Source organism: Mchenga conophoros, linkage group LG1 (genome assembly GCF_057382185.1).
Source record: "Mchenga conophoros isolate Kocher_MC1m ecotype Shallow Benthic linkage group LG1, M_conophoros_male_GT1.1, whole genome shotgun sequence".
NCBI classification, from domain to species: Eukaryota; Metazoa; Chordata; class Actinopteri; order Cichliformes; family Cichlidae; genus Mchenga; species Mchenga conophoros.
This window is the reverse complement of record NC_140526.1, coordinates 22,559,154-22,571,653: the sequence shown is the minus strand read 5'-3', so window position 1 is coordinate 22,571,653 and position 12,500 is coordinate 22,559,154. Positions and strand designations below refer to the sequence as shown.

General features: G+C 39.9%; 1 protein-coding gene and 1 long non-coding RNA gene across 4 annotated transcripts in view; one reads left to right on the top strand and one right to left on the bottom strand.

Moving 5' to 3' along the window:
* Positions 1-1,278: 1,278 nt before the first annotated feature.
* LOC146583357 (uncharacterized) lies at positions 1,279-4,869 on the bottom strand. The gene is made up of 2 exons (XR_014892123.1): positions 4,188-4,869; positions 1,279-3,445 (listed from the first exon to the last, which is right to left on the bottom strand). It is a non-coding gene; the product is annotated as an uncharacterized LOC146583357 (long non-coding RNA).
* A 772-nt stretch (positions 4,870-5,641) lies between these two features.
* dagla (diacylglycerol lipase, alpha) overlaps positions 5,642-12,500 on the top strand; it is a 42,467-nt gene continuing 35,608 nt past the window's right edge. The window contains exon 1 of one of the 3 annotated variants that reach the window (XM_085270128.1): positions 5,642-6,542. The gene's annotated coding sequence lies outside the window, so the exon portion shown is untranslated. The remainder of the gene's footprint in view (positions 6,543-12,500) is intronic. The other 2 variants (XM_085270137.1, XM_085270145.1) reach the window with 2 other exon arrangements.

Sequence of the window (12,500 nt, the reverse complement as noted above, 5' to 3'; positions counted from 1 at the left end):
GTTAACTACATTTAGAATTATCGCTAAGTTATAAATTTAAAAAAAAAAGCCTAAACTGTATGGACTTAATATTTATATCTATGAACAAGTGATGTGGAAAATATCTTGTGCAAATAAGAGAATTTACTTCATGTGTGGAAATGTGTTGCCTCCCTGCTGATGGTTATCCTTTGTTCATCTGCAATAGCGGAGTGAATTTAATTTTATGACATTTAGAGGTAAAACGAAAAGCTTGAGTAGGTGTTTCTTTTCATTATAACGCATCTTTGTACGAATAAAATTAGACATGCATATCACTTTTCTAGTAAATTATCTTGTACACACACATTAATAAGAGAGACCTATGGAGATATTAGGAGAGAATTCAGTTTCTATGTACCCTTATAGCTTCCATATTATTAATAATACATGTAAATTGTTCATTGGCAAAATGATAGAAAAGCAGCAGCCAAGCTATGAAAATCTCACATATAGCATTGGCATCACATAAGTACAGCTCTAAAAATGACCATAAAGTTGACTCAGCAGAAAGCAAGCTGTCACACTAACTATAGAGCAAACTGCAGATGCCTTAAAAACAGACACAATACTTCTCAGCGGTATAACTACATCCTATGTCACATTAACGAAACATCCTTCTGGGAGGACGTGTTGAGCAAAGTAGACCTGACCACAATAATGGTTTCCGTGGGCCAGCAGATATTGATTATGGAGTAAAAATGAATTACATAACAATACACCCTGACACCAACAATACACCCTAATACTTTACATGAAATGTGCCTCAAAAGGGGTAATAAAAGAGTGATTAAAGACGTTCCTGGACACCTGATGCAGTCTGATACATTCATGGTGAACTATAAACTTTGTTGTGACAAATAACTGAATAAAATTCAAATAATAACAAAATACAAAAATAATAAATTATAGTAGTAAATATCACAAATCACAGAATACAGAAAGTAAAATTAAGTCAACCAGAAGTTAGTGTGTGTGTGTGTGTGTATGTATGTATATATATATATATATATATATATATATATATATATATATATATATATATATATATATATATATATATATATATATATATATATATATATATACACACACACACATACATATACATAAGTAGAAAAGGTTCAACTATGTCATCATAAATAAACAATGTTGTTGTTGATTTTTAATAGACATGTAAATATAAAGTTCAGATGAAACTGGGTATCATTTATAACCCATTTAAAGCTGAAGTTGTGATTAAAGACATACTCACTTGGGTTGGTTCACTACCTTTAATAAAGTTGGGTTTCACTTTCTTTTTACACATTAAGAAGTTTGGGAGCTAAGGGGAGGGTGCATAAGGTAAATATGTTATAAATATATAAAAAAATATATCATAACCATCAATACTATCATTACAGCCACCATACTATACCACAGCATACCATCACCCTCATTATCATCGTATGTAACATCGCCATCATTTCCATCACTAACATCACACATTATGACAATGTTTATATAATTTAACTTGCTACCGCACGTGTGCTAAATGAGGAGTCCTATCTGAATTATTGCATTTATACGCTGTTGAGATTATGAAAATAGGAATTTTCTTCTTCTTCTTCTTTTTTTTTTGGTACACTGTATTGTACAATGTAAGGTGAAGTTTGTTTCAGTGTTGGCATAGGCCATCTATGTTTTGGACATGCTTGGGGTGCTAAGTGTAGTGATGAGTGCTGAGTGTTAGCACAATGTTAATGGCCAGTAATGTGTAAAATGTATACATATCCTTAAAGTTAAATATGTGTTAGAACTGTCTTATGCATCTACTTATGGAACGGGGGACAATCCCCCCCATGAGCTTTGCAATGTGAGTTGGAAATAATGTGTACAGCTGTACAAGTTAATGAGTGCAGGAACAAAAACCGAGACTGCTTTTTTCCCTTTTGATTAAACTACAGTTCTATCCAACTATAGAACAATAGTTCATGCACACCACACTTTCATTGTATAAGAGTATTTGGGATGCTCTCATTACTAATTCCTAAATGAGGTTGACAAGGTTTAGAAAACATAAGAGGGGCAGAGGGAGGACAGAAATAACTATCATGTTTTGGCAGCAGGCTTTTAACCTGATACACAACACTAATGGCTGTTCAGCCTGCTACAGCTAAACATCTACTGTAAGATGTAAACAGATTGAAACAGCATGACTGTGGCTGCTGTGTAAGACACGAAAGGTTATTGATTTGTGATATAATTTGACAGTAAAATAAATCTGCTTATTCTACAATAATAAATAACTGCACTATTATACTCTGGTCCACAGTATACATATTTTACATCCAACGACCCTTCATGTGCCATTCCTCGACCCCTGCATACTTATGTGTTCTCTCTGAATTTTTATTGTGTTGTACTTGCTTGTGTTCGCCAGTTCGATGTCTCATACGCTCTATACTAATAGAGGAACTCAGTACCTTCCATTAGGCTATCAATGATTTAGCCAGAGTAGTTTCAATACACCACAGTGCACAATCCCAGCTATTCTCTGCTCTTCTCTTCCAACAGTCTCATTTTAAAGTAAAGTAAAAACCTAGAACTCTGATAGCTGCTATTCATATTTCAAAGGTTCAATATTATGATTTGAGGCTTCACGTGTTTCTTTTAGCAAAGTGAACCAAGCTCATTTCTGGTGCAAGAATGTACAAATATTTAAACATTTTTGTCAATATTTGTTCAAATTAGATTAAACCAGACAAAGCAGCTGAATAAGCTACCTTTAAGAGTTCAGGTTTTTAGCTCGGCGTAAGGTTTTTTTGAGTGTGTTTTTTATAATTATATAATTACACTTCAGATGCAGTATTGTAGCAAATTCATGCATATAATATGTGTAATTATGCTCCATATACAGCCTTGATCGGAAATCAAATGAGTTGATTCACTACAAGTGAAAGCAGGGCTAAAAAAAAACAAAAAGAAAAAGTCCCCAATCTTTATCATGATAGTCTGTGAACCAATCAGCAGCGACCATCTAAGTCATCAACCAATAAATACCCCAACTTCAGATAATGATTTGGTTTTAATTTCTCCTCGCCAGTAGCAATACTCCGAGCAAAATGGCTCCCGCAGCAATAACGGCCCCACCAATAAGAAAGGGCTTCAGGTGTTCCAGAGAGTCTGTGCCGGAGGCTGCAGCTTCGTCACCTGCTGCTGCTGTCTCTGTTTCCGCTGCTCCATCCTGCGCAGGAGGGCGATGCTCCGGCTCAGGAGCTGCAGGGGCAGGATCAGACTTGCGTGGGGCAGCCGGCTCCTTTTTCTCCACTTTAGGTGCTGCCTTTGGAGCTGAAGTCCCAGGCTTGCCTTTGGCTTCCATCAGCTCTGAGACAGAGGTGTGGTCTGGTCACAGGATACTTTATAAGGTCAGCTCTGTGCTGCTTCACTGAGGAAAAAAAAAAGACAGCAAACAGACATTGCCAGATTATCCCTCTAAACTGGGCTCAGACATCATGTCATATGCTCTGTTGAGTGTAAAGCCACTGGCATATGAAAGACCACCTGATAATCATGGATTCACCTTACAGCAGTGAAGCAGTCGTGAGGCGATAGGGCCTTAAATGTGACCTTGGAAATATGACATTGATAGGAATGCTCTGGTGCTTATAGGGGCTCGAAATTGTTTATTTTGGTGACATCTCCTGTGACACGATCTCCCACTGAAGGAAAAAGAAGCCACAGAAGCGTCCTATGTTAAGGTTTTTCATGGGACAATCTTCTAGCTTTATAATGGAGGCAAGGGGGGAGGAAAGCATTGCATCTGCAGAGCTGATGTAAGGCTTAATCTTTACTCCTTTGACCGTGAGAAGAGCCTATAGTGGAAATGCAACATGAAGATTTTATCTTTTTTCCCCTCCTTGTTCTCTATTCTGTAAAGCCCGCATGAGTCATTTGTGCTATAAATGTAGGACAAGATGGAGGAAAGAAATAAGGAGTACAGTCACTGCAACAGAGGAAATCAGGGAAAATGCTAATTAGAACAAACGAAGAGGAATAAATACAAGACAAGACTAAAAGAACGCATTATTCAGCTTCAATATTACAAAATGCATGTTGGACGCAGCTTAACAAAAAAGTCCCCTGTTATACAGGAAATATCTAATAGAGGAAATATAGTTTTCACCTACCTATCCAGCAGCACTATATATATATATTACAGGGATAACGGGTGGTACAGAAAACACGGCAAAAGTTGAATGTCCTTAACGTAGGAAGGTGGGAGACAGCGGAGAGATGGAGGACGCAGAAAGCAGACGGCAGGAAAATGAGAGGGAGAGGACGAGAAACTGGGACGTACCATCAGGTGCTCAAATTAGGGGGAGTCGACTCCTGGATCACGTCTTTTTGAGATTATTGCGCAAGCACAGACCCGCTGTCTTATTATCGGCTAAATAAATGGGATTTCCTTCATTATTTATCGAGTTTATATTACTGTGATCATTAAACTAGTCAAATACAGGCTAATACATTAAAATAACTTGTTTTTTCGTTTAGAAGCATTTTTTTTAATTATCTGTCGATAATCAGACAGCTAACTGCAAATAAAACAGTTTCTGTGGATAAAAGGAGCTGACTTTAATCTTACAGGATTTCGGGGGTGTATTGGTATGTCGTTGACAGTATGGCCATCAATTATTAACCTTTTACCCAACCTATAAGACGTAAGAGTAGAGTGACGTAGGCTAGAGACGCTATTCATAACGTAAAGGCAACATCCTCCAAATTAAAGCGGAAAATCAAGGCTTTAGCGTCACTGGGTACATGAACAATAAATACATTAACAAATAATTACAATAATAAAATAAATTATATAAATATACATTTATTAAAATGTATAACATATTCTTTATTCTAAATATATTTTATATTCTAAATATCTGATTTCTTTTGGTTACATCATAGTTACATAACACTGGACAAACGTTTGCATGTGTGTGTGTGCGCAGATACAGATTTTGAAGTTGAAACAAAAAGAAATTTTTTTTTCTAAAAGCTTCTTTTTTTTTTAGATGTTTGTTTTAAAAAAAAAAAAACGTCCCAGTGCTCAGCTCTTGGTTCACTTTTCCATGTAAAAGTGAAGTCCTGTGGCTGCAATGGCTCTTTGTTCTCACGAGGATTTTCACATTTATTTCTTCTTTTCAAGACCACGGCAAGATGTGCAGCAGCCCCGACGCCATTTATATGTCGATCCAAAGACCAAAGTGATATCTCAAGATAGTAACTTGCAAATTAAGAGGCTACCGGTCCGTACCAGCTGACGACACACACGCGCACAACCCAAAAGGAAAATTTTTATTACATATCCAGATCTTCTTACACAATATGGATTTGATTTATTATCTGCAAGGAGCACGTCATATGAGGGGGAAAATGGGTGGGGGAATTGGGTCATGATGTCATGCAAAATAAATTATTAACGGCGTTTATCCATGTATCCCAGTGTCGTCACCGAGTGTGAGAAAGCGTGCATGCGCAGAACAACCGTTCCCACTTCAATAAGTTGACGTTTCTGTTGTTTCTTGCTGTGAATCGCGCGCAGAGCTGAAAAGCTTGCTCAAACTATGAACTGAGCGAACAAAACAAAACAGAAAAGAAAAAAGAAATCACTGTCGGATCTCCCCCTGGGTCTTTCTAGATGACATCACAAAGGGGAGCGGCAACCTCTGAAAGAAAAGAGAGAAAAAAAAAAGCACCGCTCTCTTTGAAAACGTTTGCTGATAATTCACAAACCACCGGTGGCGCCCTTTCTCCACAGCACCTCCACGGAGTCTGTGGTCTGCCATTTACTAAAAAAAAAAAAAGAAAAAAAAAAGGGGGGGACGAGTCAGGTGTGCGTAAACATAAAGCTGCCCTGGGTTTGCGCAGCCAAACACGGAAGGGGAATAGCCAATTCGTACGCGTTTTTCGGTGGGAAAATATCCTAGGGGATGGGCTAGATTCTCGGGAACTGCTGCCGTCCGTGTCGGGATTCGGGAGTTGTCCGGCTGTTGGCACATACACACACAAGCTACAAACAACAACGTGAAACCCGAAGGGCTCGATATGTTCGCTAATCCCAGGGGACTGTAATTCTCTTTCATGGATCGAAATAGTCATGCAGAGCTCGGACGTGAAAACGACCACCACAGCCGACGACGTGTTGCAATTAAGCGGAGAGCCGAGCCGCCAGTTTCCAGCGCTTTCAAAACGGCCGTGTGATTAATTACAGCTTCGACTGTGCGTCTCAGGATTGCCTGACAGCCGGGAGGTAACCGAGGAAGCTCCCGGTCTTTGATGTCTCTGGGTCCATTCATCCTTCTGTTGTAATGACGTCTGCACGGTTATTTTAATTCCATCGGTGAGGCGTTTGAGTGTTCATCCAGCCCCCAACCTTCAACCGGTGTCGGGGACGACGAGCCTGAGGCGGGTCGACAGTCGCAAGGATATGGAAAAGAGAGCGGAACCGATGCAGTGGGTCTTGGCAAGGCATCGTCAAAACACAGGTGAGCAGTAGCAGCAAACGGATGAGACTTGACTGTAAAGCCGCCTTTAGTTATATGCACACGCAGGGCAGCAAAGCCCGCCACGACACGGCCAGCGTGACCCGGCTTTTAAATCCATGTCTTAGCGCTGTTTGAGGCACATTTCTTAGGCCGTATCCTCATTTGCTGGGGCGGCAGGATGTCACCTCAAGCAGCTGTCCTGATTGCATGAGACTGGGTACTACTGCCACTGATGGTGATCGACTTGTTGGAATCACACGTTAAGGTGCTGGAGCAAAATACAAACATCAGCTAACAGCGGTGTGAGTGCTTTTTATTCTTGTGTGTTTCACCTTTATTTGTTAGAAATCACACAGGAAAATAATGGCAGTTTTTTTTTTTCACAATTTACAAGAATAAGTAGTGCAGAAGACCTCTTTACTCTGTGGTGTTTGTCTCCTCATTTAGTAGGTAACTCATCAATCCCCTGTTCTTTAACATTACTACAGAGGAGCCTTTCCAACAAGGCTTTAAAGCCTGACCAGTACATTATCCAGACTTTATGCTTGCACGCTTCCCTGCAAAAAAAGGGACCTGGCACAGTGACAGTAATGGGGACTGTCACACCTCTTTATCATTCACACTGAATATTTCACAGCTAATTTGGGCCCTTCTTTTCTCACGACTTCCAGTTGTGGATCCATGCTTTTCTCTTTTCTATCTATATTTTCATGCCCACTCAAAGTGCTCTGCCTTTATGAAGCCACGATGGATGAAAGATGACCGCAGGGTGTAAGGAGAATGTCAGGCTGTCCCAAAGTGGATAACAAATGCCTGAAAAATAGCAATATGCTGGTTTAAGAGAATGACACAGTATTTGAACAAAACAAGAGATGAGAGCAGGAAATGTTGGTTATTACTCATACAGTGGCACTCACTGTTGTCAAGATCTGTTGTGGTCTTTGGTTTTATATTAAGGTGCTTAATATGTTGTTTATGAGCTGCAGCGAGGCATGTTTATGACACACAGATAAGTACTGGACTATACCCATGCATACATATCTCATTTCGTTTATGATTTCTGCACAGGAAACTGCATAGAGGAATTTTTGGCACCCTCCTCCAAAAAAGCTTTTAGCCATCCCCAAAGGAAGTTTCACCCAGCGCTTTCCAGTAATACAATAAAAGAATTTTTTTTTTAAACCGCATTCGTGAATTAGGATTTCATCTGCTGCAGCTTAATTGTATAATGTGTCCGAAATAAAAACAAAATACCCAAATTTCCCTCTAATAAGCTAACAGACATGTTGCCTTTACTGTGCTATTCAGTCAACCTCTGAAGGCCCATTCTGATTCAGAATATCCCTGACAGGGTTCTCTAGGGTCCTACATTACACCTATAACTTGCATATCCTTTATGTATTTAATCAATATTGTAGTCCACGTCCCCACCTTAACCCTCCATGCACACATACATGATTGTAAAGGGTGTGGAAAAGCTTCACACAAACAGGAAAGGAGGGGAAAACCCAGTTAATTTAGGTTTTGCGTGAAGATCTTGTAAGGGTGAAGATTTTTTTATTTTTCTTCTCATTCATTTTTAAGCTCATTGCTAGTTTTCCTGAGATCAACTACAGCTAAGTGTTTTTGCAAAATAAGCCAGTCAGGCCATTCCTGGCTATGTCAGGCTGCATCAACACCAGTGTAAACACTTGATTCACTGGTGTCCCTGTGAGGCTTCTCTCCTAATGAAAACCAAGTGCCTCCAGCAGAGTCCTGGTGGATATGTTGTCTCTTTGTTTTCCCCATCAGTTTTTGCGAGAGTTTCTGTTACGTCACCTCTTCTTGTGCTAGAAAACTGCCTGCCTTCTCGTCTTCACTCTAGACTTATTAATTTAATCTGATGTAACAGGTCTAATGCTGGTGTTTGGTTTTTCACAGCGAGTTAAAGAGTCAAAAGGCTTTTAGATAAAGCAACGGAGAACATTTGGCAGTATTTATGGAAGTGCAGATGACAAAAAGCATTAATTATCGACCGCATCAATGCATCTTTTTGCAAGGGTGTAGATATATTGTTACTCGTTTATGCTTTCTGATTTGGACTTCTGTACAACAATCAAATTACCCCTTTGAGCCAACACTTGGTGAACATTGGGAAGGTAAAAGTCCCTTTTAACAGGAAGAACCCTCTAGCAAAACCAGGCTCAAGAAGGGACAGCCATCTCCCGTGACTGGTAGGGGGTGAGGGGAGGAAGACCGGACAAATGTTACAGCTTAAGGGAGAGGAGGAGGATGAGAACGTGCAGTTGACATTTACAGTAATACATTTTATTTTTGGAGTTTACAGTAGGAATGCAAACAGTGTAACGGTAACCAAAGCAGCTGACAGTAACACACTGCAACGTTTATGTTCTGTACAGAGCAGTGCTGTACAGTTTGTTACCATTAGGGATTATAGTAGGCACACTGCAAAATACCTGTTTACCGACAAGTCTAGCTGCCAAATCCATCCATCCATTCATCTTCACCCTGGACAAGTTACCAGTCTGTCGCAGGGCTAAAGCTTGAGTTAAACTTCTGTGGGAAAGCTGCGTCCTAACTGACAATGTGACTGGAAACTCAATATTGTAACCATCCACGCCATTCAAGTCATTGTGCTACGCATCAACCCAACGTGTAATTACATTTATTGGGACATGCATGTCAGGTTACGTAGAAGTTAAAAGACTCAAGGTTAAAACTGGGATCCGGTTATGACGTAAGTTATGGCATCAATGGGATGCAGAAGTATAATTAACGTGTAACACAAAGAAACCATTCACACGCACATTCACACCTAAAGGCAATTCACCAGTTAACTGTATGTCTTTTTACTGGTATTTAATTGTAATGCTTTTAAACAGAGTTACAAAGATCAAGGCACTGTTATTGATAAGTAGACAGTAAAGTCATAGAGTTAATGTCCTTGGAAGTTGGAAGTTGATGATGAAATATACAAGCATCTTTGAGGTTTTTTTAGACTGTCTTGATTAATTTTCATTTTTTGAAATTCTTGTAAGTTTGGCTTTTCATAAATAACTTGTTCATGTGCATGAGTCAGAAGCCAGTAGCTGTGGCTGAGCTGTGATAAACACCTTGTATAAAAGGAAGACTGAGTGGAAGTTTTTTGGATTTACGGCGCGTGAAATTTTACGTTTAAACAAGACACTTCTGCCGAGTTCCTCAAATCACCTAAACTGAGAAATTAAATGAGGGCAACAGAACAGTTTTAGTTGAGCTATAAATATTCAGCTCAAAATGATAATGCCATAGGCCCTTGAAATTGAGTTTCATTTTCTCATGTGTGTCAAGAGTCCATTTCAGCATTAAAGGGTACTTATTTTCCTGTTAGGCTACATCATGCTACAAGGCAGGATTTTAATAGTGAATACTTTTCTTTGAAATGAGCTGAAACTTGCAGTAGTTCACAACAGGCTGGAAATGTGTTCCAGTGACCGCTGTGTATTTGCCTGACATGGCATTGGAAGTGCACGAATGATCCAGCACAATTAACATTTTCAAATCTGCTATTTTAAGTCCCTGTTATCTCCGCTATATATGTAATACTTTGCATGTGCCTGAATTTTAGGTTTTATCTTCTTCACTGTGAATCGTTGCCGGTCCAAATAACTCATAAATAAAAGGGAAACATTCACACATAAATGAGCTAGTATTGATTATCTGACAGGTGTTGTTTGTCGGCGTCCCCTTCCGAACAGACGTGTATGCTTTCCAAAATCTGCAAGCCGCACCCGTGATCAGACAGCTGTTCAGTGGAAGTACGTGGAAGAACGTCTATTTGATGTTCCCCAAGAAATGCAACAGTGCTATGGCTGCAGTAGAGTGTTGCATGGGGAGAATTGATGAAGTCACTATATGATCGCATACGATGAAAAACACATTCGTATATAGTATGTGGCAGCATGCCACAGACAGGTTGGCAGACCACATATGTTGCCAGCCGAACACACAAACACATAAAAGCATCATCATGTATACACAAACACACGCATGCAATCTGCGGCGCACATACTATCACATCAAGTGGAAGAAGAGAAAATGGAGTGGGAAGAGGTGAAAGGGATTGAGTGGGCGGCGGTGGGAGAAAAAGATGGAGAAAGAGGCAGAGGGAGAGTAGGAGTGAGCGGCACATGGCTTTCAGTCTAAAAAAAGATGAGCAACGCGAAACCAAAACCAGAATCTGGATTAGCTTGATAAGGAAGAGGAGGGGTTGTGAAGGGGAGGGCCGGAGGAGAAAATGTAGATGCGTGTGCATCTGCACCGAAAATGGTGCTCATAAATGTCCTCTAAAATATGAATACTGAATGAGTGTGTGGGTAGGAGAGAGCATGAAGATGGGGAGATGAGAAAGAGAGAGGGTGAGATTCTTTAGGATGGACAGAGTGGTGCTGTCGTGTGACAGAACGGGGAGAGACGGGATCATTAGAGACAGCAGAGCCAGGGATGTGACAAACGCTGGAGAGAATCTTGATCTGAGCAGAGTGTAACACTGACCCAGGCAGAAAAAGAGAGAGACTGGAGCAGATGGATGTATGACAGCGAGCAGAGGAGACGGAGAGATTTGGTTATGTGCCGCAGTCACATAGTCATGCCAACCCAGCATAACCTCAGCATTTTCTGTAGACATTCTTAGTAGCCTGTCTCTCCAGAACTGTGCCCAACACCTCACTACATGCCAAACTCTCTTCAGCCTGCCATGTCTGTCTCAAGTCAAGTAAATATATATATTTTTTCTCCTTTCTATCTCATTCCCATTGATTTTGAAGACATAACGAGCTACCTGCTGCATGCCTCTATGCCCAACTGTGTGCTCGCAGAGCCTGTCTTTAATTATAGATCACCCTTTAATGGTGCACTAGTTAAATAACCCTTTCACACATAACCCCAGAAATATCACACAACATTAACGTGAGTCAGTCCAGTCTAGAAAGCAATTCCACTAGATAATGTCTTATGGAAGAAATTCCGTCATTTATAATTGGCACACAAATGTCACAGAAATTATACCTGTACATTTTGTGTATACAGTCACAATTTCAGACACACTTTTGTGAATGTACAACATTTATATTCTTATCTACTTCAAAGATATAAATTTTTAATTCAGAAACCGAAGGGGCCACATGAATATTTACATCCTATGGATGAGGAGTTGCTGCAGAAACTGTGTGCGTGCTACAGAGAATTTCAGGTACCTAGAGGATGCAGACCTCAGGTGAAAGCAGGAATCTCCTTTTTTTTTTTTTTTGGGATACACATTAGATCCTCTCCTCTCTCCCACGTCCCACCAAAAGCTAACAGGTAAACTTTTCAAGCAACCCCAGTCGCATAACCTAATTCTGTTCAAAAGATGTCATGTGAATATATGAAAAGTGGACTAATTACTGAATATAGTGCATAGCTGTTAGTTTAGTAGCAGGCTAAACTTGGATTAAAATTAGATACTATGTTTATCGCTCAAAAGTGTGTATTTACTGTCTGTTGCCGTTTTGGATGGACACCCAAAAAAAGAAACATGTTCCAGACTGGCATCAAGTAGTGTCACCCACTTGACAACATGTTCCATCTTTGTCTGATGTTATGATGTAAAATACATAGATTACTACACCTGCAGAGCTTCCCAATTTCCCGTCATTCTTAGCGTTAGACTTAAGAAAGGTGTAAACCCGTAAAAACCTGTAAAAGCTCACTTGCTTGTTGTAATTTCATAGGTTTACCCAAAATCTGCTTTTGCTCTGTTGGTTCAAATGTTACCTGTTACTAAGGGTCTACTGGTGTTCACACCACAAAGTATCACAGTGTCTGTGAATAGGTAAACCTTTAAGCAGAAGCATAACCTATTCCTGTTCTGTCCATGACTGGCTCAGTATGCTCAGTATGGTGTATTTAAACACTAATTGGAGGACATAATTATGAAAA